Source organism: Manduca sexta, chromosome 27, assembly GCF_014839805.1.
Source record: "Manduca sexta isolate Smith_Timp_Sample1 chromosome 27, JHU_Msex_v1.0, whole genome shotgun sequence".
Classification (NCBI taxonomy): Eukaryota; Metazoa; Arthropoda; class Insecta; order Lepidoptera; family Sphingidae; genus Manduca; species Manduca sexta.
This window is the reverse complement of record NC_051141.1, coordinates 4,755,307-4,783,065: the sequence shown is the minus strand read 5'-3', so window position 1 is coordinate 4,783,065 and position 27,759 is coordinate 4,755,307. Positions and strand designations below refer to the sequence as shown.

Here is a 27,759-nt window from a genome sequence, read left to right as displayed (position 1 = left end):
GTTGTCAAGGGCAAGGACGAGGCACCCCATTGGGTGGGACCGGCGGGGGCGGAGCGTGGCGTACCCACGCTTATTTACTGCGGACAATAAAGCCGCGGGAAGCGTCCGTTCAAGGTTAACAAAACAAGGAAAGTTATGCTGCATGCGTGATAACGAAAAATAAAATGGATGAAAAGAAGTTATTTTCCACAAAATAATTTATTCAGTGTTACAATTCGCTTTGCAATACAGTTTATGGTACAATACAAATTAATCGCTAGCGCAGACAAGTAATGAAGACCTGATCACACGAGCGCTGCCAGCGCGCGCCGTCCTGGAACAAAAAGAAAAATTAACCAGTTCCAAATTCGTATTCGGTCGGTTGATTTCGCGCAACTCCGGCGCACCAGTTCAAAATTTTAGGCAACGGTGAGGCGCGGTGCGGCGGCACGCGGGGTGGGGAGCGGCGCGCGGGACGGGACATCCGCTCGCTCGCGGATTGCCCAATTCCCGCCACGAGCGTGCCGCGCCGATTATTTCGATTTCGTCATGTCAGTACGTTGACTCAAACTGTCCGATTACGAAACAAATATTTCAGGCATAAGACACATCGAGAACACGTGACGGCACGCGAAACAAATGTGCTTCGTTAGAAAATTTTCACCCGGCCGTGTCTTTTGCAGAAAATTCAGTGATTTCGCAGCCGAATCGAATAACAGCTTGCGTAATCCCCGACGTCACTGCGGACATGGCCGAGCGAAGCGCGAGCGCAGGTCCATGAGGCGGTGTGGCGGTGCGGTGCCGGAGACAGCTGTCCAACGATGCTTGCTTGCCGATCGTATAGGAGAGAGAAAAAGACTGACTGATGGGTAAAGTCGAAGTCAGTTTCTCCCACCGACACGACTGACAAATAAATTTTCTTGCTTGAGAAACGAGTCGAGTTGTTTCTTGGTTGCCGATCTTGAACTGCAACTGTAATTGAAACTTTAAAACTTTGCAAAGAGCGCGCGCTACGAAAAGATTCTAAAGCGTCGTTTGCAAAACGTGAGTCACATGACGGGACAAAAGGAAAAATGTGATTAATTGCGTTGTAGAGCCGACGAGCGAGGACCGCGTGCTTCTATATTAAACTTCTTTTAACGATCATAAAAACTGCAAACTACTGCCCGGCCGCATTACGGAAGTCGAAGTTAAAAAGTGGGTCGCGCGAACATCTCACATATTTTTTTAAACTATTGCCCAAATTTATTTAAGACACTTTTGCAACAAATAATCAACACTAAAGCTCTCTTATTTTCCGTTAAATTAAACGCGGTTCAAGTTACACTATGAAAACGAAGTTTGAAAATGTTTAACTAAACTTTAACTTCACTCTAGAGAGGCTGGATTGAAGAGAGCGACCGAAGCGGACGACGACTATAGAGCGAATGAAGTGGCGTAGCAGAGTTCCATGGCGTAGTGGCGCAGGGCGAGGCAGGGGCCGGTAGCGGGGGCCGGAGGAGGGGCCACGGGGCGTGCTGCGCGCGCAGAGAAAGGACGCAAGTGGTGATGTAATCGCGATCGATGCACTCCGCTCCGTGCGTCGCAACAACCGCGCACCGGTTACTGTCCGTCGCGTTGGCCACGGGTTCCTCCTGGCTCCGACGAAGCGGCGACCAAGAGCTGACTCTGGCACCCGTCCTCGGCTGCTCCTGTGCGAACTACTTACTGGACGCCTTGATCGTATGCTAGTGAGTGTGCTGAAGGCTCCACGGCGATAATTCAGGGCGAATACGTGAAGCCGGAGAGATATTATACGATTAAGGTCAGTGACCCGCCTTAGTGGCACGTGCTGGCTCCACGTGGAGTGAGTAGCGAGGAGGAGTGTTCACTGCGTTCGGTAAGTATGGTTTCGACGCGAGTTCAGAGAGACCGAGCTAGAACAGAGCATTTGTGAGAGATAACATTAGTAGGGTTCGGTATCGATCACAGAAGCAAGCGTGGCGGCCGCTCGGGCTGCCTCGGCCATTTCCGTCGGCACTCGGCTCCTATCTAGGTCACACGTGTAAACGTTATCCCCACCAAACCGGCCTTGGCTTACTTTAGGCCAAATGGCATAGCACCTCCCCTTCTCCGTGGTCGCACCGCGCACGCTGTCTGTACTGTACACTCGGGCCAACACTCGGGGACTCTTCACCGGCATACTGCAAACGGTGTTGGCTCAATTTAATTAATGTATGAGAATCTTTACGACATACAACAATGACGTACAAATATATAAAAATAATAAGGCCACCACTTCATATTCATGTAAATGATATATTGGTGGGGAAGTAGATTAGATACATTCACGCCACCACGCCTGCCTGGTACAAAAATGAAAATATTGAAAAAGTGTTGAAGGAAAAAAACACGTTAGGTTTGTCCGACCGTTTTTGGGGCGGGACCGCACCGCCCCAGCCCACCCTCTGACCTAATGCGGTATTTTTTATTTACATAGTTTGTCCCAAATATAATTTATTAGGTGGTCAATTATGTTGTCAGCAAATTTAATAATTTAATTCACTTTCCATGCTCTTAACACAATACGAGGCGAATTCGTTACCGCCTGTGTAATGGAACAAAGAATGGGAAAAATCTCGAGCAGGGCCAAATGGATGTGGCGGCGTGAGGCATAGCGGCCGGTACGTAAAAGCATTTCGTACCAAATATGAATATAAGAGTTGGTGAGCGGCGCTCGTCTATCTAAGTGGATATGCGCGAGGTCGGCAGTCGACGCTCGGCGCGCCCCACGCTCGCGCCCCACGCCCGCGCACCACACGCGGCCCCATCGAAACAAACTGCTGATGAAAACAGCCGACCTCGTTTCAATGTAGGACAGCACCCGAAATAACTAGGGCACATTTACTGCGCAGCCGCTAACGCAACGTAATTCTTACCAACACTAGTGTAAACTGGCCCGCGACAAATCACGCAACGCGCCTTCGCCTCGCCAAGGCGCTTGTCAAAAAACCTCATCGGCCGTAGAGGTCTACGTTGCTTGGTCGTAGGTTGCTCAAATCGACCTCCGGGAGTGTCGTGAGATACGTATAGTGTATACATACCACTCCTCTACAGTTTACATGTATTACGTATTGTGATCCGCCAATTTACACTGTCTTCAATTACGCGTAATTGCTTTTGGTAAACAAATGACTTATTATATACTTATTAAACTATTGTTACAGGAAATCAACGTATACACAAAATACAATGTTATTTGAGCAGATATGCTGCGAACACAAAGACATATAAAAACGGTATATAAAAACCTTTTTGAAAAAAAAAATACTCAATATACATATACGATTTTATATAAACGTTCTATATAGAACTAGTGTACGCTTCATCGCCATAACATATATTAAAACATATATTAATAACAATATCCTATTTTTACTCATAATATAAAGGACGACTGACTTCAAAGCGACTGCATTCTCCATAAATAGTATCAAACTCTACGCGACCTATATACTTCAACAAGGATTCCCTTGTCTAGCCCAGTAATAAATTGTTGATAATTCATAAATGCATCGCTTTATACTACTTCAACAATCAGAATACATTTACGTTTTCTGAATAAACAATAAGTTTTCAGAGTAAATTGTGCTTTAGAATTCAATTAAGCTTGGAATTTTTAATAGGTACCGAACAAAGGAGTAGCTCAAGAATGTACCAATTAAGGAGTTTTTTAAAACGAACATTAAATATGGGTAAATTGAACCGACGGGTCAAATATTATCGAGGTCTTTCAGGAAGGAAAAAAAGACAAAGAAGCTTCGTGGAACGGAACGTATTGAGAATGTTTGTGTGGTTATTAGAATATTATTGTAATCTAATATATTTTAAGGAAATTTATAAATCGTTATTTGACAGGTCCTCAACACATGACGAAATTACTGAATCGTCATATACGAGCTATGAATATAATAAATGATAACTTGAGCAAATATAAAAGTAAGAATGATTTATACATACATGTATATATGTAATTCTGTGGGTCGTACTTTGTTGTACAAATAAATATTTTGTGATGGTTGAAAAATCTGTCTTAAGTGTTAAAACATTCAAATATATAATTTAATCTTGTCAGGTCGCATAGTGCTATAAGATATAATTTAATAAATCAGTACTATACCGAACTAATAAGGTCTACTGCAAACTCTGTTTTGTTATAAATTACATAAAAACAAAAGGAATTATAGGCTGACTGCGACTAATAGTCTGCAAGGAATTCAATAAAATATATGCCTATAAAAATATAAGTTGTATGTAAACCTTAAGAGCTAAATGGTAAGTCATAAAATGAGTATTTACGCGTCGTCCATAATTGTGCCCGCAACCTTATACAGTTAATAATGAATATTATCAAGGTAAAAACTATTTTTAACAAACAATACCAACTAGTTTTATTTTTAATGTAATTAAGATGTATTATTATAGTCAAATTAATTATTCCCACAATATATTAGTAATACCATAACTTTTCGGCTCCACTACGAAGCTTGATGTGATCCCTTTGTTCACGTGACAACAAATTATAGTATATACTAATAAGGTAAATTGAAAATCTAAAAATGTTATAAGTATTGTGTATGTCTGATTTATAATTAAATTTGTGATACGCCCTTAAAATATTTGCATATACCAGGTGCCTTTCTTTCATAATGCAGTATCGTATACTATAAGTTTCAGACGAAGTTATTAGACAAATTTCATCAGTGAGGTAAATTTCTAGCTTTAGTACACATGAAGAGTAAAAGTAATAAATAGTCGCCAACACATTGCTAATAAATCTCAACAGGCTTCGATAGAGACAACGTAGAGTTCTGAAATGCTCCAGAGAGAAGTATGATAGACTTCCCTCCAACCTAAAACTTTTCTCTTCCTACTTCGCTATATGAGAGTTAAATCATAATAAACAATATTTTTAGGCAATATACTATACCGGAAACCACTACGCATAGATAACTCTTAAACATATTTATATTTACTCGGATTTATATACTTTTAGTGTATCTTGGTTTATTTACATAGTATTATATATCAATTGTCTATAGCTCTAATTTTTTTCAGATAAAATAGAAAATAATGTTGTGTTTGTGATGTGGAGATTTAATAGATTTTAAATATAATTGATAAATAATGATCTCTATGCTCAACGAAAAATAAACATTGAAAACTGAATGCTTTATTTCTAGCTGCTTTGTTCCGGTCACAAAAGATGGCGCCACAAGAGCAACGTGCAAACTTTAATGAGGCTGTCAGGGAAACATGTTACACAGATTTTCTATTTTTAAAGTTTTCGTTCCTGACTTCTTTTTTTATTTAATACCTAACAAGAATTTATTAGAGCAAGCATTTACACTTACATTATATTACTTACTTTACATTTCTTTTTAAATAATGATTAATCTGAATTCTACCAAAATATTATAGAGATTGGAATAATCTTCTCATTTTTAATTTGAATTGGTTGTACTATTAATTACATTGCCTATCATTTCAATTTCATAAAACACAAAACACAGTCAAATTTTACATTACCATGATTTAAAATAGAGCTTATCTTAAATTTTCTAAAAAATGAAATTATTCATTATTCCATCTCGTAGTTGGTACAAGATGTTTCCGGACATTATTCTGTTTGTACTTATTAAGCCTTAATTGCGGGAATAAGTTCCAATTTAGTATAATTTCGTCCAATTGTTTACTATTAACAACCTGTTTCAAGACGTCTTGAAAACTCACTAGGTATTTGGAAACTATCTACATAATAATATAAAATATTTGTTATATGTCAAATATACAAGTATTAGGTACTTAAAACATTATACAATATAATACAGTCTCCAAAAAATATAGCATGTACTTAGATATAGTGCTTACATTAAACATAAATATTACATTAACGTACACTTTTACTCTTATTTACGTATTACTCAAACTTATGTGTCTATGCCGTAATTTCAAATAAGCAACGAGGTATATACATACGAAGAGTATAGCTAGGTATAAAATAACCATCAGTTGTAATATTGTTTGATAGAAGTCACTTTACTAATAAGAACCAATCCATGGACTTTGGGATGTATACAATATAATTATTTTCTAACTATAATATGCTGCAGCAATTATTATTTTTGTTTGTTTTATGTACAAAAACTGATATTATAGTGATGGCCATTCCATTCTGTAATAGGTCTATGTTCTTATCGTCGAAATAGTTACGACACGACGCAACGCAACTTCATTTCGATTTTCGGCATGGCCACCCTGTTGTAGGTTACCCTCTAACTCCATCTATTATTTAACGTCAGAACCCGCTGTATACCAAGATTACGTTAACGTCGCATTTCAAGTGTTTCTTTTGTTCATTTCAGTTATGCGCCTTGGTATATCTATGAATAAACGAATAATAACTTTTGTTTCGTCTTAATTTAATTCGTGTTTATATTAGTGTCCTAGATGTATGCTTTACACTACACGTTTCCAACAACTTCTTATTGGAAATAATATGGTCAACATTCTTGATTCCTCTACTATACCGATTCCTAAGGATATTTGGATGTAAAGTTTAAAACGCCTATCCACAAAGCTGACTCGTGACATTTTTTTTTACTAATTTAATGCCAGGGTATCTGCGTAATATCTACCGGTTGCATAGTCAGTATGTAAACACTAGGCAGTAAACGTATGTTTATTTCTTACTTATAATGACACAAAGAACAGGTTACCCGCGCGACACGCAAGGTGAGTAGGTACGTACCACGACCGATAGGTACAATAATTATAATTCCTTAGAGACGCCACGACCCAACAAACTTTGATAAGGACATAACGATATACGAAATGAGATGATAACGTGTGGAATAGACACGCACATACCGACTACATGATTGGATTACTCCACGAGCCGCGTGCCACCTACTGCAACAACTCACGCAGCTACATGCGGCGCGCCCGTGCCGCTTATAACAAACTATCAGAGGTTACAACAAAAAATACAAAAATAACGAAACTAAATTAAAACTCAGGCGGCAACGTTCGAAATTTAAATTTACCACCTTGGATGACTGCACGTTGCGACCGATAAGAGCGCGGTAAATCGCCTCGTGGAAATTTCGCCAGCAAGAACTCAGTAAGTCGCTAGGAAAAGAAATTGTAACGCGCAGCGGGACTTACCTGGCGTGAAAACGGGACGCGGCTCCTCGCGCTCGGTCGGCGATGTTGTGCCGGTGATGGGTGCCATGTTATGTATATTTATGACGGCCGCGGCGGCTAGTACGCTGGCGCGTCGTACCACGTCGACGCAGAGCGATGCCGCATTGTGCTCTATACTCTATACGTATGCTATGCTCACCCTCCCCCCTCCTTCGCCGCGTGCCATCTACCCCCCTTCTCCGCATCACTTGGCAGCGAAAGGTCGTAAGTGTAAATGGAACACGATGCCGCAATGTCGGCTCAATGATCACGATTGGCTCGGAACGTAGTTTTATCTCTAGGGTAACACTGCATTGGTAATGCGGCGTCGGAATTAATAATTGAGATTAGTCATGTTAGGTAACCTGGAGTTATCGGCTCGCATGATTTTTATGTAGAGGAATGTATAATACTGTTCCAAACATACGTTGTGATGAACCGAACAGTGTAGGTCAAAAAGGGTATAATAATTATCACGTATAACACAGTTTTGGTCTTTATCTTCGGGGCTATAAGGACTATATTTAAACAATTCCAGGAAAACTAGAATCGTTTTTCTCTTAAATATACCAATTACTAATGTCCAATACTTACTAATAACACTCGAAAGGTAAAGAAAATTATGCTCTAACGTTAAGAAATGTTTGTATGAATGTTTTATTAAATGAATATTTATACGATTTATGAACCAAAATAATATTATAAGTACTGTTTTTTGGTCATGACACAGAAGTTATCAGCTGTTGCCGCAACAGCGGTACGTACACATAAATACAAAACAAATAGTTCGATTTGATTTCTTGTTGTTAAACATAATTTCCCAAATTATTTATTAATTTATTTTTATGGTACACCAACATATATAACTGAATTAAAACTTCTAAAAACATTATTATCGTTAGTGGCTGATATATATGCCCAATAATTTGTCAATGTATGCTAAAAACGTCAAATGATGTCATCTAGCGATATCGCACTCCATGTGTTTAACGTTCCTATTTTCCCTGTTATTTCTAGACAGTGTATTTTGTTGGAGACACAGGTTATAGTAAATCGAATGCCTTGGACGTCTAATGTCTATTTTCTTTTCTAATTGCCAAACAAGACGAATTAGCTAGATAAAATCCGTCACAGTCATAGTTCTAAATATTGGGACCTTTGTTACAATCAACTAGTTCCTGAAATAAAAATAAACCATATCAAAACACAGAATTTAAAATGAAGGTATAATTGTAAAAAAAATACGAAAAGAGAAATTCTAAACACAAGTTTTTTGCTAGAGAATAATATTGAGAAGTATTTTTTGGTTGCAGTTACCACTCTCGTATCATCCCCTCCTAGAATGAATTATTATTAACATAGCAAATGCAATTGTGTCCTTAAAATTGTCGTTCATCTGTTTGTCAAATTTCATCGCAACCCAATCAAGGGCTTGTGTAAAAAGCTTGTGTAGATCTAAAAAAACATATCGCCGAACTTTCACATCTATATTATTAGTAGGGTTCTGTTCTGTAACGTTTTCATTTAAAAGTACTGTATAAGTTTTATATTCAAACACTGAAGGCACAAAAGTTTTGAAACTTTAACCTTTGCCGTCGTCTTAAAACTTCACTAGTCAAAGTTTACGAGGAGCTTTTAATTGAGAGAAACTTACGCTTCATATCACAAGTTCAAAAAGAAAATGCCAGTGAAGTCCAAGTTTGCGACGTCGCGTCGTGTATACTTTCTAATTTTTATATATATTGTGGTTTTCGATTAGTGGCTTATCGATACATTACTTTCAAAAGTTACGTACACTTCTAAATAATAATCGTTGCTTATATTAGAATATAATACGCATTTGCAGTTGAGGAGAGTATTTGAGTAGAATTTTCAACGAGAATATTGACTTTTACAGTTTAACAATTTGTATACAATTGAATAATTTAAACCATATACCAAAAAAAAAAATATATGAAACTCTCCTCTACTGCTGAGAGGAATTAGGCCTTAGTCGACCACGCTGGCTTTGTGCAGATTGGTAGACTTCACATACAAAATTCCTATAGAGAACTTTTCAGGCATGCAGGTTTCCTCACGACGTGTTCCTTCACCGTTAAAGCAAGCGACAATTTACAAAGAATACACATATTCTTTTTGAAAATTGAGGTGCGTGAACTTGGGATTTGATCCTGCGTACATTCGTCTCGGCAGTCTATTTCACAGCCAACTATGAGCGCTTTTTCTTTAATATAATAATTAATTACTTTAACCATATTATCCAAAAGAGCTTTTATTGCACCTAGAGATATTAATAAAATTAATAATCATATGTCGACGCCTTGATGTTATTGTATCATTAAATTTGTTATTGATTGAACATGCATGCTTACTTTTTACATACATGTAATGTTATATCCTGACCTGAATTTTTAATGAAAATACAAAGAAATCGTAACCATTTTACACAGATTCATAAATGTTCGCAGACTTTTGAGAAATTGTGAATCCTGAAATATGCAAATTGAGAAATGCGCTGAAAATTCTTAATGCAGCGCGGAGTGGAGCGTTTAGGTGGACTTTTTATTTGCTCTCGGAGTGCTCAGTAAAGACAGAACCACCCATCTCCCATTATTGCGACCTACATCCAATCGTTTTGAATAAATTATGCTTTTAAAAACATTTTCAGCATTCGTCCGTGGATGGCATTTAGAAAGAAATCAAAAAGGGATAATGAGCTGCACCCATTCTGCGATTGATTGTTGAAACTCTTACACTGGCGTTATGCGTGTTATTTGCTCTCTATCACAGAATATCAATTAGAGTGCCGAATATATTTTTTATTACTTAAAAGTGGCGTTGAAATAAAACTACCTGTCTACCCTGCCCCGTGACTATGAAGGCTGCAAAGTCTTCGAATCGTTAGGAGAAAATTATAATGTAAACCGCGATAAAATCCGTAAAATAGTTTTAATAGCTAACATTTACGTAAACATAAGAAATAATTAGGGGCGTGAAGATCAAGAAGTAACATGAAAATTAAGCATGAAAAGAGGATTATATATCCTCAGATTAAATCTCATAATTAGTATCAAAAGCATCAGCGTAACTACTCATTTGCGTAGGTTTTTAGGTAAGCCATACCACCCTGGTCGAGCCGGCAATTTGGTACTACGAACGACATTTCTTACATGTCTCTACCACTCACAGATATAGGTTTAATTTACATAGTTAATGTCGGTATGACTAACTTTCTATCTAATTACAATGTAGTGGCTAGTCGGCTGTTTATTACTTCCACCATTCGTCAGCGCATTATGTTCTTACTACTACCTACCAAAACAACAATTCAAATATAAGTCATATGCGTAAGGTGACGCTTTCATCCCCAAAAGGGTAGATTGAGCCGCAGCTATTTCCCGACAAACGTTCACGATTCGCTGAACTCAGTTCGTTTCGAGAGGTGGGGAGGGAGTTGGGGGAGCTTACCATGTCAGGCATATTCAAATCCTAGATTTAAATGGAATTTTCAAATGCCATTACGAGCAATGATAAATGAAGTTACCTATTTGCTCTTTAAAAAATACTTTTACTAATGATTTCTTAAGTTTACGCCAATGTTAGACATTGAAATTAAACTAATTTTCCGGATTCTATCGCGGTTTTTTGTATTTTATTTTTCTCCCGACGTTTCGAAGACTTTGCAGCCTTCATATTCCCAGAAAATTAGTTTAATTTCAATTACTTTTACTAATTTGAATGCGAAAGTTTGTAAAATGTTTAGATGATTGTAAGAAGTAAACGCAGTAACCGCTAAACGGATTTGCTAGAAATACGGCATAGGTATTGATCATGTCCTGGATTAAGATATAGACTACACTTAATACCAGTAATTTCCTCCTGGGGGAAATATTTGAATTTTTTATCTGATGTCTAAGTAGATAGAAAGATAGATAGATAAAAAAGTTTATTTAGGCTACAATTAACACACAATATAACTTAAGATATACATAGACAATACACAAGTACCTACATATCTCTTTGTGAGATATTGCAGCCGCAATCAGACCCCAGCTCAGCAATATGCTTTGCTCCAAGGAGCAAAACGCTGGTAATTCTGCTGGTACCTGGTATAACGTATCTATACAGATCTTAATAAATATTTAGCTACTCCAAGTGGCATGCTTAAACACGGAAGAAAGAGAAAATAAAAGTGTATAAAAATGATACAATATACAAAGTAGATAGCGCTGGCGTTGTACAGACGGTGCTATGGATCGCTACAGGATTTTCGGGATTCGTATAGAAGGAAAGGCTTTTCACGCGGGCTGTGAGCAACGCCTAGTGATTTAAATATGTGACAAACAATAACAATCCTTATACTCACCGATTTTTTCTATCTCAATACTGAAATTACTGTTCGGGTATAGAAGACCTTAGAATATTATGTATTGTCCATTTTTTTCTATACTTGCCAATTTCTTAAGATGCATGTATATTGTATAAGTCTGTTTTGGGAAGTACTATCTCAAGACATACTTCTATAATCAAGCAGCATTTAGAAAACTTATCGATAACGCCGAATGCTGATAATGAATTCCAGCAGCAGATGCCACACCGGTCATAATTTATAATTAAATTTATATTATATCATCGTATTATATCTCAGAGTATTATATTCATTAAATTACTTCTTGCGTCAGATATGACAAAGGAAACGTCATCTATCGTGAGACAGAAATAAATTCAGGAGTACGTCTACGCACTACATAAACTTTTAGTATGCATTAGCTACTTATAAATTGTGAAAGATTGTATTATGATACGTCGTTCGTTTAAAGAATTAAAACAGAATATGTTGTTAATAAATAAACTAAGAACAATGCTGGTCGTTGTATTATAGGACTCCAATAAGCTCGTCTCCCAATAACATGAGGGTATTTATGGGTTGCGATAATGAAAACTCCTTATTGGATTTCATGCAACACGCACCCACTACCTCATACTTACCGCCTTAAAAATGTGGACTAGTATACTTTAATTATTTAAATTTATTTCCTATTTCAATATATTTCAGATTGTCAACAATGTCCCTTATAATAATGAAAAAAAACTGTTTAATGCACACTTTTTAGGCCAAGAAAAATTTATGGAATATAAAGTATTTCTTAAAGGAGAATGTCCAATCTTTCCCACTCTTGGAGTCTATATAATGAAATTATAAATTATATTAATAAATAAGATAATATTTAACTATGTTCGCCATATTTAATATTTTTGACGGGGACACTTCTATCAAAACCTTAGTATAGGAATTAGAGCAATAATTGTGTTAAAATATCGATATTTAATAATTATTACAAAATGACTATATTCTTGAAAGTCTATGATTTACTATAAGTTATAACTTAAATAAATGAACAATGTTATAATATCATATTATATTTTTATATCATATTTTATTTTCGACTCTGATAATTGATAATCGTTATAAATAAATAAATATCATATCTTCAATACCAAGGGATACACCTAAATTTGTTCAAAATCGATATCAAAATAAACATGAAAATATGTCATTGAGTTATATCGATGCATTGAGTGAAAATACCCTATTAAAAAAAATGATTATTGATTTATTTGGGAGTACGTTATTATATATAGTGTATAGAAACTTTACTATCATATAAAAGGATAATTATGCGGGATGGACTATCATGTACAGATGGGCATCTCCTTTGAACACGAGAAATGTTCACGACATCATACATTAAAAATAAACAAGATTTGATACTAAGGATAACACGACCTTTGCCCGCTCGTCTAAAAATCGTCATCCACTCGTCACTAATTAGTCGCGTAACGTCAAAGGCCCAGAATTTCGCGGGCGTAGCCATACGGAAGGGCACAAGACGCTTTGTCGAGGATAACTCTAAGAGGAAACTCTATATTTACTGAGTAAAATCCTTTTACAAACGTATTCCAGTTCCATATTAAGAATTTATTACACTAAATAGATCGAAACTGATTTCTAAGCGGCTATGTTTTCATTTTATGTAGACTTCGTATAAGCTATCTAAACCCAGATTTGACGAACATTTTAATTATTTTCAGGACCATTTGTCGTTATCAGTAATGAAAAATACATCAGTAGTGTGATGACGACTTGCATAATGATATTAAAGTTGAATTAAATGTCATAACTTTAGACTTCTTATTCAGAAGGAAATAAATAATATTTTATTTTTCTTCAAAACTTCATTAGGTAGTACCCTAATGAATTCAAATATCTCTTGATTTTAAAGTATTTGGAGAACGAAATTTGTTTATCCTAGTAGTTAAGCCAAGTTAACCTTCGAAAAAAATTAGCTTAGTTCGTAAATGAAAAATATGTTATTACTAAACTATAAGGATCCACGAAATCATTAAGAATTTGTAAGATAATAATTTCTGCGAAAAAAATTATTAATAAAATCCTTTTTATTTTTTCAAAGCAGAACCATTTATGCCCTGCGTAAAATTTATGTAAGAAGCCTTTTTCCTAATTTTTTTAATTTTTTTCCTAAGTCTTACTTGACTGCCATCCATCAAAATAATACCATTTACATCACGTGTTAAAAGACATATAATAAATTATTAAAAATCATTGCAATATTTTACATATTTGTGTGACCAGTAAATTTTTGTTTTAGGTGCTGTAGGAACTTACGGTCCTCGTCGCACCTGACACCCACGTCGAGGGGCCTGTTTCTGAGAGCAAGGTAAAAACTATCTGAATATATCGATGATCTGAATAAAATGTTTTTTTACACTGCTTGGTTTTCTCTGAATGTGTTGAGCATGTGCTGTTGTCCCAACAGTAAATATTTTTGCAAGTGTTGTACGCTGATCGCTTCTCAATGACAGAGATATAGGTCACACAGCTAACGCGTGCGAGAGAAAGTTTCAAATTTTAACTTTATCGAACCACGTCACTTTCCCTTGTTCTCGTTCCGTACAACCTACACGTTGTTTGTTCTGTGCGGGCTCGCTGTGACCTTGTTTGGGTTTTCGGAACTTATGAAACAATGAATTATTGGAACACTTCTAACTTACTTATGTTGATATATTAAATATCTTTACATGCTATGTATAGGGGCTAGTTAGCTTATATAATGTGTACATACATGACAGGCTAGTTAATGTTGTAATAACACCAAACTTTATAAATACAAAACAAATGACCACACATCACTCAAGTTAGCTTGCTATTTATAAATTCAAAATTGTCCTTACAAACATAAACAAACGAAATATAATCGCAAATAATGAAAGAAATTTATGAATGCGCAAACAAGAGAAGCTAAACAGTGGAAGCGGGCACGCTACCTACATATACATAGACGGATAGAAACGGCCCACCAAGGACGGGTGCGAGCGGGCGTTCTTACGTAAAGCAGGAAGTAAATAGGTCGCGGGGCCACGGGAGTCCCAGGGGTGGGCGATGGGGCAGAGAGGGCGGCAGAGACCGGGTTCCGGGTCGGGAAACTAGGTGCCCTACATATGCATGGAACCCGCTGCACAAAGCTTTTTCATCGAAGCCATATCGCTGTAAACTAATTTGAGGAGCTCTACGCTGAATGGTGGCAGATATCGCAGTATTGCACAGAGGCGGGGTGGTGGCTTTGTGCACTTGCATTGATTTGCTCTAGGGTTTTATGAAATAACTGAAACGTTGGAGCTGAAATCAATACTATTATCTACCGCTATTTTGTAACATGCTTTTATATAATATTGTAATGGTAGTACCACCCCCGTATTATGTACTGCCCACTGTTGTGCTCGGGCGTCCGCTACTGAGCGCGTTTAAGGTCCTAGCTGACCACGCTGGCCTAGTGCGAGTGAGCGGACTTCATATGCGAAATTATTTTTTGAGAATTCTCAGGTATGTAGGTTTCCTCATGATGTTCTGTTTCGCCATTAAAGCGAAGAATAATTAATAAACAATACGTTCACATGACTTCGAAAAATAAGGTTAAAAAAAAAGGTTAAGTATACCCTGCAGACTTCCATCTCAGCACACCCTTCCAATTCCAACTAGAATATCGTGCTGATGATTGCCTTTACGAGTATATTATGTACGGTTGTAATTTTGTATGAAATATGTACGTGCGAGGATTTGTTACGACACGAAGCAACTCCTGAAATTCCCGCATTGCGCGCGTTTTGGTCATGTTTCATTGTCCGCCATTTTGTCGATGAAATATTGATTGAATAAAAAAATATGTAATTAAATACCGTTGATATTACACGATTCCTTAATACAATAATTTTAAAATTAATTATCTACTTATAAAGTACTGTTAGAAGCGTAAATAAAACAATTATTTTATCACACTCGCTTACCACTGATTCAATATTCAACACGAAATGTTATAATTCCCACAATTTAACAACAATGCCATTTATAACAGTTTATTTGAAATAAAACATTTGCGTTTACGTTTGTCGGTTGGTTATCGTTTTTGTTTTATGGGATTGTTTGATAAGAACCACAAAACACAATATCAATATCGACTAGTTTTGAATTCGACTACAATTTTTTGTATTGCATCGTTTGATTTATATTCGCCCAGTAAGAAGTAAGCGATGATTGATTAGAATCAGTTATCGTTTTATTATTAACCTAGCGCCAGCGGCTCCCGCCGCATTAAAAAGTTTTTCCAGGATAGATGTTTCCCGCCATAAAACTAGCCTAAAGCAAACAGTAGTAATGTAGGTTCCTATTTGTGAAAAAAATTAAAATCGGTTCTGTAGTTCCAGAGATTAGGCTCTATAAACATCTACACTCACAAAATTTTCCTCTTTATAATATTACTGTAGATAACATTAATACTCCTTTAATATATTATAATAAAAAAATTAAACATTAAACATTATATTCGCAATATAAATAATATGATTTTTGACTGCATGCAACCAGAGAGAATAATAGAATAGCCGCGGCGAGACAATGTAGCTTCTCTTCTGCCAAGCTGCCTGTGCAGCCGAATATTTCCGAAAACAGCCGATGTCACCAGCTAGGGCAGCGGCGCGAAACACTACTTCAATGCCCTTTTAAATTGATTTTCCAGTTACAATAATTGATATCTCGACATCCACAACTATTTACTTCTGCGGTAGCAACCCACGGGGCATGTACCAGCTAGCGATTTATATTTGCTAGGTAAAAATACTTCATAATACATATTAATGTGCGAATATCTGCAAGGATTACTCCTCTAAGTTGCCAAATTGGACCAGCTTGGCGGGACTGGATTGCTCGAGGTGATTGACCCCAAAATATGTTGAAAGGCTGGAAAAAGTAACAAAATAACATATTCATGTACCGTAAATAAACTAGATTGTGCCAAATGAAACTTTTCCGGAGCCTTATCGCGGAAATTATGTTGTGCAAACATATTTTTCTTAAAACCCAACTCATTCATAACTTCATCAAAATTTATTCAAAACAATTTTAAACAAGTGGAAAGCTTGCGCGAAAATTCAGCGTATTAAATGTCTTAGTTAATTCAAGTGTTAAAGTAAAAAGTAGATTAAATTGGTATAAAATTTCTAAGTATATAAATATAAACATTTGAGGTAGGGTACATTTTAATTTGAGGAGTCTTATAATTGCAATTGATTTATCTGCCTACAATACATGTCCTAGCCACGTGTAGATATCGTATCTGCAGGAAAACTCCGCCTAGTGGCCAAGTTTTAAATAAGTGGTCTATCTTGATTCTGAAGATAGCTTCATTAAATATCATAAGTGAATAAAAAAAAAATCTTAATCACGTAAAATCTTCACACAGATACAAAATCAAAATTTTCTTGAAATAAGGGTCAACCAATGTGACGTATTAAAAAGCTATGCCGCGATTAGCCCTTCTGACCTTACATAAATGTCTGAATAAAGAAGTTAATACGCAATAAAGGACGGCTTTAAATTAAGCTGATAAAATAAGGGCCTTTGAACACGTGTAACCTACAAGTAATGTGAATTTACAACAAAGACGCCCCTGATAGCTTTGTAAACCTATTATACAGTCAAAGAACACAGGTTGGGGCGGCCATATTCAAATTCGTAGCCTCAGGGTACCGAATAGTACGCGCACAACGCAGTTAGTCTATTAAATTGCGTGGTGGCATATTTTTAAAATAACTCTTTTAAACGCTTTGACGATTGGAAATGAAGATTTTGTAAATTGTAAGCATCTTCCATTATTACTTTTACATTTGGACAATATAGTTTAATAAATTGTATTGAAAGAAATAGGAGGTAGGTATTTCATAATATTATCATCAAAATTTTACCCTATTTGATAGCCATATTGTCATTGATGTAAGGAAATAATCTGTACAAACTGACAGATTTATTCCCTTACAACATGCTACTGGCTTCTGCAGCCGGGCCCGCGGGCAACCACTGTGAATCAAACTCTTTCAGAACCACAACAAAACTCAGTGAATGAATAGACAAATTCCTTGATAAATTATTCAGAGCTATGAAACCAGTTGCAGTGGAGTTGAAATTATTTTCTTTGTTGCAGAGAATGGCCATTGTGGTATTGTTTGACCCGTTTCCAACTCACAAAGGGAATTATTATCTTTGTCTGGACGCCGTCCGAGGGTCGCGAGGATGCTCTGGGATTCCAATGCGCTGTGTGATATTACTTATCCATACTAGACCAAATGAAATTTAATAAGAGTGAAATTATGTTTTGTCTTCTTCGAAAATATTTAACGTATTACTCAATTTCCCACTGACCGACTGATCATTGTACGTGTATTTGCCGCTAAGTACCGTTTTAAAGAACTTTGTAGCATCAAACTGATCAATAAATCGAAGTTGTCGTATCTCACTATTGTTCTTTCCTAACTTTGTCATTATAAAATATGTTTTCCAAGGCCTATACTGTTTGTAGCTGTTTTGTAAGCAGGCGTGGCGCAGTGCTTGATAAACGAGCGACTAATACTCTCTTGAAATTTGCTATTATTCAATGTCTTGATTAACTGACGCACTGTAATTTAGTTCTCTATATATGGATATTAAGATGGATCTACATGTACCAACTCTCTTACCAGTAATCCTGAAGTCAGGAGAAAGATGGGATATCTCGACACAACGTTAGTGATAACATTATTTAGTTATTTTTCCTTCACTACATGTCTGTTTTGGGAATATAACATTTACATACATTTTCGTTAAATTATCTTTTTAAGCAAACATGTGGTTAAAATTGAAACATTCAGTTATTCGTCTTATTATGAGTGTTTATCACTTTTTTATCATTTGCGATTCGATTAAAATTAATAAAAAATATAATTTACGATATAAACTACGAGATCAGAATTGTTATGCTTAGATTATAGCTTTAGAATAGCTGTAAAAGACTTTAACATCATATTTTAATAAGTGATATTTATTTTAAAATAATATAGCGTGTATAAGTAAATCTGACAAAGCACCCTAGGGAACTCTACATAATTTCATATCGTGGAAAGCGTGAAATTACGGGTAGTTATACAAATCTTGTAACAACCTACCTATCGCTTACTGGATTTTCGTACAAGGTAGTGGATTAAACGGACAAATATAGATATTAGTTGATATTTTTTATAGAATAGATAAACAAATAACCTAAAAGATAACCAACAACATACAAACCTAAAATTACCAAGTTTAGCTCCTGTGCCGCGCTCATCAACTTGAGATTAGATGTTCATTCTCCCAACGCTTAATAATTAAACTGGAAACAATAGTCGTCAAAGAGGAACAAACAATGCTTGCAGACTGTTGTCACGCAGCGGAAATGACAGAGGAGTAGTATTGGCCGAGGTGAACTCTATCACAGGACGGCTGCCTTCCGTCTGAGCAAAACGTATAGAATAATCTCACCTTCTATTTAAAATGCGAAAGTTTGTGTAATCGGATGTTTTTGATACTGATAGTTATTGGAAACGGTTGTCACGCTAGCCGATTGCCGGACAACACTGACGTAAATATAAAGTTACAATTATCTACTAAGTACTTACTCAAAATAAACTTAATGAAACGTACTACTGTTTATTTAGTATAATTAAATATTATAATCCTTTACCATAAAATTATGCCTTCAGATAACGTAATTTAGTTACTTATCAATTAAAAAAATATTAAATATTGCGCCTCAATCGTCTCATCGTTCGAAATCATTTGCCAACCGCACCAAGTTTCTTTATTTATTAACCATCATTTTCAATAAACGATCTGAATCGCTTTTTTTGATCTATTTCAAAAAAGGGACTAATCAGAACTAACCTTTTTTTGACATGCTTATATATGAGGTATTTTGATTGGTTCATTCTAGGAATTGGATGAAAGATTGAGATTGGGGTCATTTATTGAAAACGGCTATAAATAGACCAGTAATCAGATCTGTGAAAAGTACAGCCTTTCAAGAACAATAGACTGCTATTTAAGTAGTAATTGAAGGGAGGTAGCCCACGATTCCGAGGAAATTGTCTGTGATTTTCGATAGTTGGTGTGGTATTAGGTAAAATGATTTCTTTTATATCAATTACCTACTACAGCGGCTTTTAGGCTAATATTCGTGTGATATTAGGTTATTAAACAAAACAACTCCATAAACACTCATTTTATAGAAAACAACAGCAAGTTGTCAGTCACCTCATGTCTAGACATCTTTTATGCTGTATACAAATATGTGTACTGCGCAACTCGACCGTTGTAAAATATAGCCACATTATTGAACAGCCCTTATTTGAATCTATATTAAAAATACATCGTTTTGAGTTCAGATATTCAATAAATCGTTATAAAGACCTCATTAATTCCTCCTGATATTTGAGAATTGACCATATTATAATACATCATGTTCGTAAGAGATAATTTAATATGTTCCATAACGCTACTTCTTAATCTCAAGCCAGAAAAGAAAATAAACTACGACTTCTGAGATCAAACCGTAAAGGATGTTCCAAATCAAGTAATGAGTTGATAACGACCTCTGTTGCACACTCTGAAAGAAAAAAATGGACGCCAATTACAAATCAGAGGGCGAAGAGTCTTTGAAAGTCGATTGCTCCAACGGTCGCGAAAACGTTCCTACATCCCGTCGGGAATTGCGTCTTAAATGATAGCAACCATTGCAGTCGGCCTTTAAAAGTAAGATTGTTTTAGTCAGACCCCGATTTATACGAGCAATTGAAACAATTAGTTTCTTTTTTGTTATGGATTGATTAATGATTAATATATATATTTTTTTGTATTCCTTTGAATATTGAGACGAACTTGCCCTTTACCTGATGGTAAGCGATACGACCGCCTATAAACAGTAGAAACTCTATCCAACACCTTGAATTACAAAGTATTGTTTGGTATTCCACTGCGCCATCCTGAGACATGAGGTGTTAAGTCTTCTTATTATCTCCTGTAGATAAACTGGCTAGAATGTCCTTCAAACCGGAACATAACAGTGACTACACACTGCTGCTTGGCGGCAGAAATAGACATTGCGGTGGTACCTACTCAGGCGGACTCTCTCATATGAGAGACCTAACACCCGTATCATGGTAAAGATCCTGTTCTACAACTTCTGAGAAAAGACGACACATGCATTTATAAGCACTCAGTTACAAAAATCACACTCTAATCTAAACAAAAATCAATATTATAATCAATAAATTAAATACTTGTCACGACACGAAACCAATTAATCATTCAAGTCCGCATCACTAGATCAACGGCAATTGCTCTCATGTATACATATGGTTCACAATCTCCGCTCATAAAAGGTATCTGAGAGGTATAGTGTTATATAAGATAGCCTTTTGAATAAACACAATACAGCAAACAAGTACATTATTCAGTGGTGTACGTCTGCAGAGCTGGAAGGGGATTCACGTGGCACTTTATAAAACGGTAGCATCAACAGCTGCGCAGTACACTTGACGATAAAAGTGTTCCTGCGCTCCAGAATAAATTTACGACTTGCTTGTCCATGTGATACGGGAATACGTGATCAAATTGTAATAGGTAGTGTCAGAAACTAGATTCTATTATTACTTATAGTCTTTGTTTCTTTATTTCAACGCGTAAATTTTTAGCCATTCGAATATCATGATAGTAATGTAGTGTTTATTTGATAAACGCTGTAATCTTGGGAACAGCGCCTCAAATACTGAAAATACTGTCACTAAAAGGATGTCATACTATTACTGAGTGTTTTAAGGTATGTTTTTCTACTGGACTATAACGGAAAAAAGCCGAGTCCCGAGAGAAAATCTATTAAAATACTGTATTAACGAAATTTCCGTGCTGTATATGCACTATGCACTGCGCAATATTCAATTGTTGAGATGACACCTTTAACACCCCATATGATTCCCCAATTTCCAGGATTCTAGCGTGTTAGATCACTGAAGGAATATAATAATATTATTGTGCTAAAACTAAAATCCGAGTTCATAAAGTGAATACATTTTACTGAATACAGTTGAGTCATAAGCAATGAAGTGGAAATACTGTTGCAGAGTGATTACCCAAAGCCAAACGTGGCATCTGGTCCAAACGTATCTGCGTAAATGGCAGTTTATACACATAATAAACCATTATATTACATTGAATCAAGAGCAGGCAAACGGATACGTTTACAGTAGCTGTTGCAAACATCAACTATTTACAAATTCTATCATAATGTTATGAAAACAGTTTTCATATTTTAGCGGTTCGTTGTTTTGAATTGTTTATTTTGATTGCGTTTTGGTTGCGATGGTGCAACTATTATTTAAACTCGTCAGCACAGCGAGCATCTCGTGTGTTCGATACATACGTGGCGAAAATGTCTGATGATGTATGATTGTGCGCTTTGTATTGCAACTTGATAAGCAGAAGTGATCCTTTGTATTGTATTCAGAATTAGGTATAACTTTATTGCTGACATGAAGGAATATCCCTGCGCAAGCTTTTCTATTAATTCATTTCATTTTCTAATAAATGTATTTAATTATTATATAGATGTTCCTTTTCATGATTACAAATGTATATACTTCAATAGCGATTGTTCATATAGATAGCTTAAATTCAGTGCTATTTATTATTATTTCATAATAAGAAAAAAAAACCCTTTCAGCTCAAATAAATTTATCCGCTGTTCATTCTTGATAGTGTACTTTATGGATCGTATGCGTAGTACACACATTTTAAAGTTTCTATTATTTATCGATGTTCAGTGCAGATAATTGTTATTATAACAGATTTTTATAATGTTGTAATATGGGCAAAATCTCTTTTATTTAAATTTTTACCTACACGAATTTATTCTACATTTATTTTTATTTGGAATATCTGTTGTACATAACAATACTGTATACTAGAATACATGTAAAATTAAAAACTATCACATTCAATCATAATCATAATGCAATTTTATTTTTATATGGCAGTTTTGACTTAAAGACTAATATTTTCTATGTAACGTTGAAAACAAAGAGCGCCTTAAAATAAATTCAATTTCCTCATTAAGTTTAACTGTTCTTTGCAATTATTTTAGTATAGCTAAGAAAATACACCTTAAGTATAATTAAAAACGTCTCATTGATAAAATTCTGAATTTCTTCGTTATCAGAAAGAATGTTTAATTAGTTTTCTTTTTTAAATAAAGTAACAAAAGATAGATGTAGACGGGAACGGCGGTGCTTGGAACCTTTATGCTACTTATACTACTATTTTATTCAGGATAAGATGTTTCTTTTGCTTTCAATGAAGAGACGAGCTTGCCGTTCGCATGCTGATAAGCGATACGAATGCCCATAAACAGTAGAGGTACCATCCAACATCTTAAATTATTGTTTCATATTCCACTGTGGTCGTCATCCTGAGTCTTTTTATATCCAGTACACACTGTCTACAATGTCCTTCAAACCAGAACACAATAGTGACTTCACACTGTTGCTTGGCGGCAGAAATGGACAATGCGGTGGTACCCAGGAAAACACGCACATAATATGAGAGACCTACCACCAGAATAATGAACACTTTGTGTTAAAAATTAAAATTCTAGCCTGTCTACATGTCTACGAGGATTTGCTACGTTTACCATAAAATTAAAACTTACAGAGTGTAATATAAATATCATTCTATTCGCGCATGTTTTAGATTTCTAGTCATATCAACCACGATTTCCTTATTTCATTCGGTAATATTGCTCTACCATAGAAATGTTACCAATATAGTGCCCATTTAAATAAGTATTTATATTATCGCACAAAGGCTCTTTAATACAAAATTTGAATTAAGGGTAAAGTGACTTGATCATTTTGATAATTAATATTTTTTATCCTTTAACATTTTACGTGGCCCCGTGTCTGTAAATCATTCATTATTTCTAATAAGGTTGCTCTAGAATTCCTAACTTATTAACAAAAACAGTAACGTTTGTCGCTTTTTGGCATTTGTAAAGGTTTTCAAACGCCTTAGCAACCCTACATGTCGTATATAGTTGTCTTTAGTGTTGACTAATTGTTCGTAGTAAGTACATAATAATTCAAGGGCTAATCGTTACTGACACGATGTGAGTAATAAATTATAACCTAATTGGTCGTCCTGTCCCACATTTAGGCAATTGACTTGGTGCCAAATAGATATGGCATCCTTCACACTTTTCGTACATACGGAGATATCATTCTAGTTGGAAAAATGATTTGATTTTCGTACGGGAATGGGAAATATATAGATTTGGCGGTCGACAATATTTACTTGGGAAGATCGTACTAAAAATGTTATTTATAAATTTTAGGGTTAGATCAACTGGGCCATGCTTGAGAGATTTCGCCAGATGTCAAAGGTGGAGACTCTTCGAAGCCACAACATGTCTTAATTAGGTAACATAAATTGTAAATACGGTGGATTGATGCATTCTACTAATACTAATCTCTAAAAATTAACGCATTGGATCGATTTGTACGAAATTTGGCATACAGTAACAATCTTGTACTAATTTTCTTATGTACTCGAAAAATTTACAGAACATTTAAAAGTTAGTAAGTATATTGAAACGTGCGAATGATACGAGAATTATAGTTTTAAAATATTACATAATATTTCCAACGCGAATTGTCTTCGCAGGCGACATTCTATGCTCGAATTAATTATTCGCTTATTAATTAATTATATTGCAACACTAAATTATTAAAGAATATGTTGGTTAATTAAAAGTGGAATTTATAAACGTTACTAATAGACTTTTAAAAATAATATATCTCGCCCTACTTGTCATTCTTCAGTTTTTATTCATCCCCTAATGACTGGGGGAAAGTAGGTCGCGCCACTGTATTTTATATTCCAGTTACGAGCATTATTGTTCGAAGTATAGTATAGTATAAGTACTTTTTTATGCTATACATTGCATTGTTCGTGAAATTTTATGATGAAAAAATTACATAAACACAGGATTTACTCAATTATCATTTAATAAAAAAATATTATTATTGGTTATAGAGATAGAAATAAATAGAGGTGTCGGTTAATATTAAATTTTATTCAATATTAATGACCAGCCCCTGCTTTGCACGGATAGTAGAGCATATTATACGCATATATTTTTTCTGTCGTAGTCTTGGTTGTCGCATCAGCTTGTTGCATCCAGCAAGTGAAGATATATATGTGGCATATCTAACTACTTGGAGTATTTTAATATTTTTAACTGTCTATCCTGCAAAAAAATAAAAATATAAAAAATCACTACATATTATAAAATAAAGTCCCCTCCCCGATTTTGTTGGCATTGCATCAGGCGTGTCGCGTCGGTGAGAGACCGCTTGACTTTATTTTGTCGCGCGATAGATTTAATTCTGCGATAACACCTAAGATATTAATTTAAATTGTATGTATAGGGCAATTACACTATGACTTACATGCTTAAAGTAACTTACGTACTTAATTTGATAAAAAAATTAGTTATAGTAAACTATCCTTAAGAGTTAGAAATGTTATCGCAGACTTTTCTGCTAACATATAAAAGGGGAAGTATTTCGTAATGTATTGTTTCATTATACATTTTAAATGAAAACTCGTATTTTAACTAATTTCCATAAAACATTAATAAATTATGCACTTAAACATTCCTTTTGAATCACTCCGGCCATTGGTCAACGCGTATAAAAATTCTATCGGTTTTTAAATTTTTTCGCGTTCAGACAAACAGACAGGCGAAGCAGGGAGGGGGGGACTTTAGGTAGTAATGTGTACATTTTGTTGTTTAAAATGTTTAAGAATTTGTGATGTTAATAATATGTTAAGGAATACAATCTAGTCTTAATGTAATTTAGTGCTTAAGTATTCTTTATAATGATTGTGTTCTGTGTTATGCCATTTGTTAAATAATAAAAAAAAATACAGAACTAGACTATACTAGACTTTATCGGTAAAAAGGTTGATGACACGATAATAGGATAATTACATTTAAAGTAAAATTATTATTTAAAGTATTCTTTAAATTAAGTTCTGCGAAATAATGTCAATTCCAAAAGCAACTTTTTATTAAGAACCATTTCGTATACAAATAGAGCTGTAGTATGTTTTATTGCCATTATCAAACAGGTTTGAAAAATTAACTGCGTATACGCGTTGCTATCACATTAGATCACAAAAATCATAACGGTACAGTGAGCGGGTACGTGGGAAAAGCTTGTTGTTATGCTCATCATTCGGGACGACGGTATGTCCCGGGTGTTACTAACGCGATCTAGGTCGAGTGGCTCGTCCCACTGCCAAACGCACACACGCAAACGGACCTACTGCACACAGACACGACGGCGAATACGAACGCACACAAGCATGGCCTCGTCCGAGAACTAGGCCAAAAAACTCGCGCATGCGTATTTTACTATAACTCTTTTTTAATGGCTGCTAACGTACAAACTGACAACGTCCTCTGTTATTACGATAATATGATGGTAATTCGAGTGTAACAATTTTAATCAAAACTTATGTAAAACTCTTTTGAGATAGTGTATCGATTAACTTGGACACAAAATATAAAAATTGTTTCATATAGCCCACTGTAAACACCGCTTCGAATGTAATTATTTTTCATTTATAATTATATTTGATTAATTGGTATAAGCATTGCCTTTTATTATCGTATGCCGTGTCATTCTGATTAAACAAATCCGTTCCCATCTAAATCAGTAACCCGAACTTAATATGTTGTAGTAATCTAGATTTTTATTATGTACAGTACTTACATAAAGAGTAGCGACAGCTATTAACACAATAGATACATTCGAAGGCTATTTATTTATATAAGTATAACATAATATTAGTTACTTTCTAGTTTATATGTTCTCATATTATGTAATATTTAGCATAATTTAATAATGTACCCATGACTTTAACGAATGCTATGTACTCCTTTAAGTTGGTTGTGCGTCAGAATATGACCTTCGTTATACGTCTGCTGGAGAACCTAAAATTAAATAAATAAATTTATAGAAAAAACAATATAAAAACGTATCTACAAAAATCTTGTCACCAATGTTTTCTTTTATTTCGTTACAGGTACCAACAAGTCCTTACTAATGGAATTCTGGAAACCTCACGAAATTTCCCTTGCACCAGCTTTGGAGGAGGAAGATGAAAGGAAGGCAAAAGGAAGAAAAGATGTTGGCAAAATCCTCAATGCCCTGATGAGTGTTTTGCCAGTGGGTGACGATGCAATGGAATTCGCGCCTCAATTTGCTTCTAACATTCCTGTGATTCGTCAGACATCGAAGAGGCACCGGTTGCTACCAACCGCGGGAAGGAGGTTACTATAGATTAATGATAGAAAAAATTATAATACCGATCATGCCCAAAAAATAGCAGCCCTTTATTATACAATTTCAAATAATTTGGTTTAATAATTTCCCCAGGTTGAGAATGCTTTTGCGATTTAATTTCACATTACAATAAAAACATAACATATGGAGAGAGAACGATATTCCGGTTGACATGTTAGTTGACATAGTTCAATTAGATAAAGAGTAACAATTGAAGGTTAATGTATTAGAACAGAATGTTGTTCCTAGTATCATCTTCGTATTAACCGGCAAAATTGCAACTGCGTCATAAAAAAATATTTTACTTTTAAATATTGGCGTGTAAAATTAATTAATGCCAGTATCGTACAAAGCAGCAATCCATAGTCTATTTCTACCCCTATGTGATAGAGACGTGATACTATGTATGTAAAATTAATATTTATACTTATGTTTTACAGGAACCACCGTAGGCGTCATACTCGGGTTCTGGGAACTAGGAGGCCCGCAAGCATTGAAAACCAATATTTCACTTTGTTTATTCTGACAAAGGACGGGCTGCTCAACGAAATTCGTATCACCGATAAGTTGTAAACCAAGTGTGGAACACGCTTTGGTCCTATGAGCTTAGCCAACTCATATTTCTCCTTAAGAAACTATTTTAATTAAGTAATATTATTTTTGTATTATTTAATATTGTATTGTGTATTTGGTACCTATTTAATTTAATTTATTAAACTACTCCCTCTACTT

General features: G+C 35.3%; 2 long non-coding RNA genes across 4 annotated transcripts; one reads left to right on the top strand and one right to left on the bottom strand.

The window, feature by feature from the left end:
• Positions 1–179: 179 nt before the first annotated feature.
• Positions 180–7,332, bottom strand: LOC115446044. The gene is made up of 2 exons (XR_003938875.2): positions 7,186–7,332; positions 180–313 (listed from the first exon to the last, which is right to left on the bottom strand). It is a non-coding gene; the product is annotated as an uncharacterized LOC115446044 (long non-coding RNA).
• On the top strand, positions 1,536–27,759 carry LOC115446042. Of its 3 annotated transcripts, XR_003938872.2 has the most exons (5): positions 1,536–1,783; positions 13,875–13,943; positions 24,006–24,090; positions 26,768–27,014; positions 27,468–27,759. It is a non-coding gene; the product is annotated as an uncharacterized LOC115446042 (long non-coding RNA). The 3 variants fall into 3 exon arrangements; XR_003938873.2 differs by lacking the exon at positions 24,006–24,090; XR_005113237.1 differs by lacking the exon at positions 24,006–24,090 and having other exon boundaries at positions 1,536–1,858.